Here is a 5756-nt window from a genome sequence, read left to right as displayed (position 1 = left end):
GCTTAAAACTCACAACAGGTACCTGTGCAGACATGTCCAAAATCCTGAGAGGAGAATGGAGGGGAAGGGATTGTGGTGTGGTCATCCCTCCCCCCGGGGGGTAATTTCTTGCTTTCTGTCTCCCTGGCAAGTGCACACACCCCAAAGCAAAAATCTATCTAAAAAAAATTTAAAATTCTGCATGTGTAAATGCATGCTTAAAATCCCAACAAAATGAAGAAATGGAAGAGAAGGGTTTGTGGTATGGCTCTGACCTATTGGGGGTGCTTTCTCTAGCTAGCACATGCACCCTCTGGCAATTAAAATATATAGAGGGACCAGCAGATGGTGTAATAGTTATGTCATTGGACTCCCAGTAGTTTACTGTGGTTTGAGTCCCAGACCTGGCATGTGTGCATACATGCCCAAGATCCCAAAAGAAGGAGGGAGGAGAAGGGATTGCAGTATGGCCATCATCTGGGGGGTGATTTTTTGCTTTCTATCTCTCTCTCTCTGTCTTTCCAGTGAGCAACGTGCCCTATAGCAAAATCTCTTTTTTTAAAAAAAACAAAGTTTATAGATAGATACGCAAAATCTAACTCTAAATTTGTACACTGATAATTATACCTCCTAGATATAAACATAAATACATAGAAATAGACAATGACAAAGAGACAGATAAGTATTGATGTAGATAGATATAGATATAGAGGAAGGTAAAATAGTAACATGCGAAACATCTACTTCTTAACCTCCTATAAATGTGCCACCATACATGGCAAAAGAGACATTACATATGTGATTAAAGATCTTAAGATGGAAAGATTATCTTGTATTATCTGGGGGTACCCAATGCAATCAGAAGTATGCTTATGAGCAAGAGTATGAGAGTCAGAAAAGGATTTGAAGATGCTATATGTTGGCTTTGAAGATGGGCAAAAGAGCTAGGAGCTAAGGAGGGCAAGTGCCTGCCATTAGATTGAGAAGACAAACAAATTCTCCCTGAGAGCCTCCAAAAAGAACATAGCCTTGTAAATACCCTGATTTTAGCCCAATGAGACTTCTGACCTACTGAACTATGAAATGATAAATTTGTGTTGCTTTAAGCCAATAAGTTTGTGACAATTTGGTACAGCAACCTAGGAAACACACACTACGCATATATGTATGTGTATATGTATATTACATGTGTATGTGCATGTAGAGTGGGTATTTATCAATGCTCTTGTACCATTGCCTACATATTTTGGAAGAGTCTAGACAAAGAAATGGACAACAATGTGCAAATTATCACATATTCACAACTGGGACTATATTTACAAACAGACCTACACACACACATACACATTTTTCCAATTGTATAAAGTTACAAATACAGAGTTGATAATTTGTTTATCTATCAAGAGGATCTGATTTTTTGTCACTTATATAAATGAAGAGAATAACTGTGTAGAAACTCAGGAATTTGTTAATAAACTACCTTATTCATAATTATAGCTTACTTATGTCCATAATTGTAAGAGCTCAGGTATTCGTTAATATGTTACTTTATTCATAGCTATAGCTTACTCCTATCTATAATTGTCATGGTAGAACTAGAAAGGATTCAAACATGTCTTCTAAAAAAATTATTTTTTAAATAATTTTCTATTTATTTAATAATTCTTAAATTTAATTATTTAAGATTAAATTTAATTTTCTAATTTTCTATTTTTAAAATTTCTATCTTAAAATTAGAAATTTTAAAAATAAAGTTTCTGGGCCTAGTAATTTTAGCAATTTGGAATATTTCAATTTCTAAAATGAAACATCCTCCAAGTCCTCATGCATTGCATCCTCTATGTCAGAATATTATGCTAATGGGGAACCAGCAGTTAGCGTAATGGCTATGTCACTGGACTCCCACGAAGTCGACCACGGTTCGCGTCCCAGACCCAGTGGCTTAGAACTCAGGCCAGGCACGTGTGCGTGCGTGCCCAAGATCCCGAGAGGAGAATGGAGGAGAAGGGATTGCGGTGTGACATACCCCCAGACGGGTGATTTCTCGCTTTCTGTCTCTCTGTCTCTCTCTGTCTCTGTCTGTCTGGCGAGCACACGCGCCCTATAGCGAAAACCTCTCCAAAAAAAAAAAAAGAATATTATGCTAATGAATACAATTAATCTCTTTCCCATCTATGTCAGAATGCCATAATATTTAATACAATTAATCTTGTTTGATATTTTATTTTTTTTAAGAATTATTTATTTTAATTTTATATATCATCATTTTTATTTAATTTGCTATAGGACATGCGCGATCACCAGAGAGAGACAGAGAGAGAGGGAAAATGAGAAAGCAAGCCACCAATTTCAGGACTTGAACCACAGTCTGCCAGGTGGGAGTCCATCACCTCAACCAACTTGCCACTTGCTGGCCCCTCATATTTTATTTTTAAGTAGTCAAAATATTGTGATTATTTATTTTACACATCTTTAAAAACAGATACCTTAGGGAGTTGCTCTCTAATCAAACTAAAGAATAATAGCTAATAAAATAAAATAAATAATCCTTTTAAAAAACTAAAACAGACTCCTTTGGTTAAGGTAACATTATTTCAAAAACAGCAATAATTATATTGATAAGTATTTCCCTATTATATCTAAAATATCAGATTGCTTTTGTTGTGAGAAGTAAAACCACGCTCCTTGCTGACAGTCACATTCTTCAAAAAAAAAAAATACATAAAATCCTCCAGAATTATACAGTGTATATTAAAGATAACAAAGATAATTAATTCAGAATATCTACACAATCATTAATTAGCATGTTTAAATACATTTATAATATACGCCTCAAAATCTCAACGGATCTTCACTATTTATCATGTGTTATAGACTTTTGTTGTTTTTAGTGGCATAATCGATTCTGTTGCATAACAAGAAATGCACAAAAAATTTAAATGAACCATTTTTCATAACTTGCATCGCATTTTATTTTTAAAATATACTCAATGGGAAGACAGTAGTGAAGGCAAGAAGACAAATATTAGTGGCTTTTGTTTGTTTTTTGTTTTTTCCCAGCTTACTCAAGAAATAAACTATGGCAGTTTGAAATATTAGTCTTCTAAAATATGTTGATATTTTTAGATCAGAAAGTCTGAGGCTAATTGTTCCCACAAGAGTTTTATGATAAAAAGGGAAATAACTACTTCATAATTTTTCTGGTTTTATTAGAATAGGCTTTATATTCCTAAATAATATATATTTTTAAAATTAGTTATTTTATTTTTATTATTCTTTTCTTTTTTTCTTCCTTTAATTTGCTATAAGTTCATGCACTCACCAGAGAGAGACAGAGAAAGATAGAGAGAGAAAGGAAGAAGCACGTCACCATCTAAAGTGGGCAGCCATGCGGGAGTCCGGCGTCTTGACTACTATGACACTTGCTGGCCCCAAAAACGTGCATGTTGAGAGCACTTCAGGGGTAGAGCATGGAACCATGATCATGGGGCAGGGGTAGGGAAGGGAGGCTAGCAGGGCTATGGTAATAGGTGAATTTAAGGTCCATTGAGTAAGTGTCTTTAATTATGTTTCATCAGGAATCCGCTGTGTGGTTTACAATAATCAGTCACAGACTGGCTATTTCACAAACAGATGGCACTGTGAAAATTTATAACTTGTCAGCAAACTACTTTCAGGAGAAGCATTGTATTGGGCAGGACAACTGTTTAATTCTGAACTCGATGGTGAAATCGAGTATGACTTATTTGGAGCATGACTGCTAGCTCCAGTGGTTCTCAACTTTTGGTTGGCTGAGAAGATGGATCTGTTAAACTATTTCAAATCACCCAAGACAAAATCCAGTGTGGAAGAAATTTTAATCATTCTCAAAAGTCTCATCCTGAGTCTCAGCTGCTATCCCTCTGGTACCCACATTGCAGCTAGTCCCATGGACTACATTAGTATGCTTGATGTCAAATCAGAAAAATAGCTCTTCATAAGATGATGGTGGATAGGCAGTATATGGGTGTGTCAAAGCAAAGGTGTATCATGTGGGGTGTGACCTTCCTCTCCGATGGCACCATCATAAGTGTGGGCTGAGCTAGGAGAGTGCAATTCTGGGACTCAGTTACTGAAACGCTAGCAAGGAACTGTCTCTTTGCAAATGCTAACATGCAGTCCATTGCTGTAGACCATGAAGAAAACGGGTTCATGGCAGGTACAGCCAAAGAGTACAGTATTCCATTTTCAGCTGGTCTCTGTGACTTTCAACAGCAACGAAAAGCAACAAGTGCAGACCAAACCATTCTAGCATCACACTTGCAATGTGCAAGTGGTGGTGCACATCCTGACAGCACTGATAGCTGGAGGTACAGACACCCACTTAGTCATTCATCCTCTCATGGGCAAAGGTGGAGGTAAAGAATTACGATGCTACTGTCCAAAACATCACCTTTCCCCATCCACGTCTCATCTCCTGTTCTAAAAAGAGACAACTTCTCCTCTTCCAGTTTGATCATCATCTGGAACTTTGGCAATTGAGATTCACAGCTGCAACAGACAAGAATGGGGATACCCTTCTGTTCTCTAAAAATGCAAATCATTTGCTGCACCTTAAGACAAAGGGTCCCAAGAATATTATTTGCAGCTGTGTCTCTCCATGTGGAAGTTGGATAGCCTATTCTACAACTTCTTAGTTTTTTCTCTACCGGTTGAATTACGAACATGACAACATCAGCCTCCAAAGGGTTTCAAAAACACCAGCCTTCACTCTGCCTACAGAATTTGTTTTCTGAAGATTTGATGAAGCCCTTTGTGGCATCCAATCAAGGCTCTCTACATTTTATTTAGCTGTTGGAAGGAAACTTCTAGCACCTGCATACTTCCCAGCTTCAATCAGAGACAGTGAAGGCCATGTGACTTTTGGCAATCAGTTCAGATGGGAGTTGGCTAGCTGTGTTAGGGACCAGCACTCGAGTCCATGTCTACAGTGTGAAACATCTTCACTGCATGCTGCATACTTGCAGTTTCCCTGTGACTGCTCTGGCCATCACCCCCCCACTATCAAAAACCTTGTCATTCTAACCAGTAGGTGTTTGAATACAGAATCCCAGACAAACATTATACAGAGTGGAACCAGAGTACACAGAAGCAAGGGTTTTACTACTTTTGGATCCAAAGATATACTCCCCTCACACCCATCAGTTTTCAACCCAAGAGACCAATGCACAGCCTTCTCCATGGTGCCTACATGTTCTGCATCATTGATAAGTTGCTGCTTCTTCCTAATGACAAAACCTTACTCTACAACCACTCCTTCCCACGAATGACTCAGATATAATCTCGAGGCACACAGCTCATGCATTTAAGATTTCTAAGATATATAAACCTCTGCTCTTCATGGATTTTTTGGATGAACAAACACTTGTGGCAGTAGAATGGTCTCTACGTGATATCACTCAGCTCCCGCCACCCATCAAGAAGACGTTTGGAACTTAAAACAGGGCATGACCAGGACCAGCAGATAGTATAATGGTTACATTGCTGATCCCCACATAGTTAACAGCAGTTTGCATCCTGGACTCAGCAGCTTAAAACTCATGCTGGGCAGGCAGGTGTGAGTGTGTGCCCAAAATCCCAGGAGGAGAATGGAGGAAAAGGGATTGCAGCAAGGTCATCCCCCTGGTTGGTGATTTCTTGCTTTCTGTCTCTCTGTCTCTGTCTCTCCAGCAAGCACATGCACCTTTTAGCAAAAATCTCTCTCTTAAGAAAAGGGGAGGCATGATCTGTGCCCTTCC

The 5756-nt window shown here is 38.3% G+C and overlaps 1 pseudogene; it reads left to right on the top strand.

Moving 5' to 3' along the window:
- The first annotated feature begins 3499 nt into the window (after positions 1-3499).
- On the top strand, positions 3500-5457 carry LOC102499475 (U3 small nucleolar RNA-associated protein 4 homolog pseudogene; annotated as a pseudogene).
- The last annotated feature ends 299 nt before the right edge of the window (positions 5458-5756 follow it).

Source organism: Tupaia chinensis, unplaced genomic scaffold, assembly GCF_000334495.1.
Source record: "Tupaia chinensis unplaced genomic scaffold, TupChi_1.0 Scaffold000373_1, whole genome shotgun sequence".
NCBI classification, from domain to species: Eukaryota; Metazoa; Chordata; class Mammalia; order Scandentia; family Tupaiidae; genus Tupaia; species Tupaia belangeri.
The sequence above is the reverse complement of the archived record's forward strand: the minus strand, read 5'-3'. Positions and strand labels throughout refer to the sequence as shown.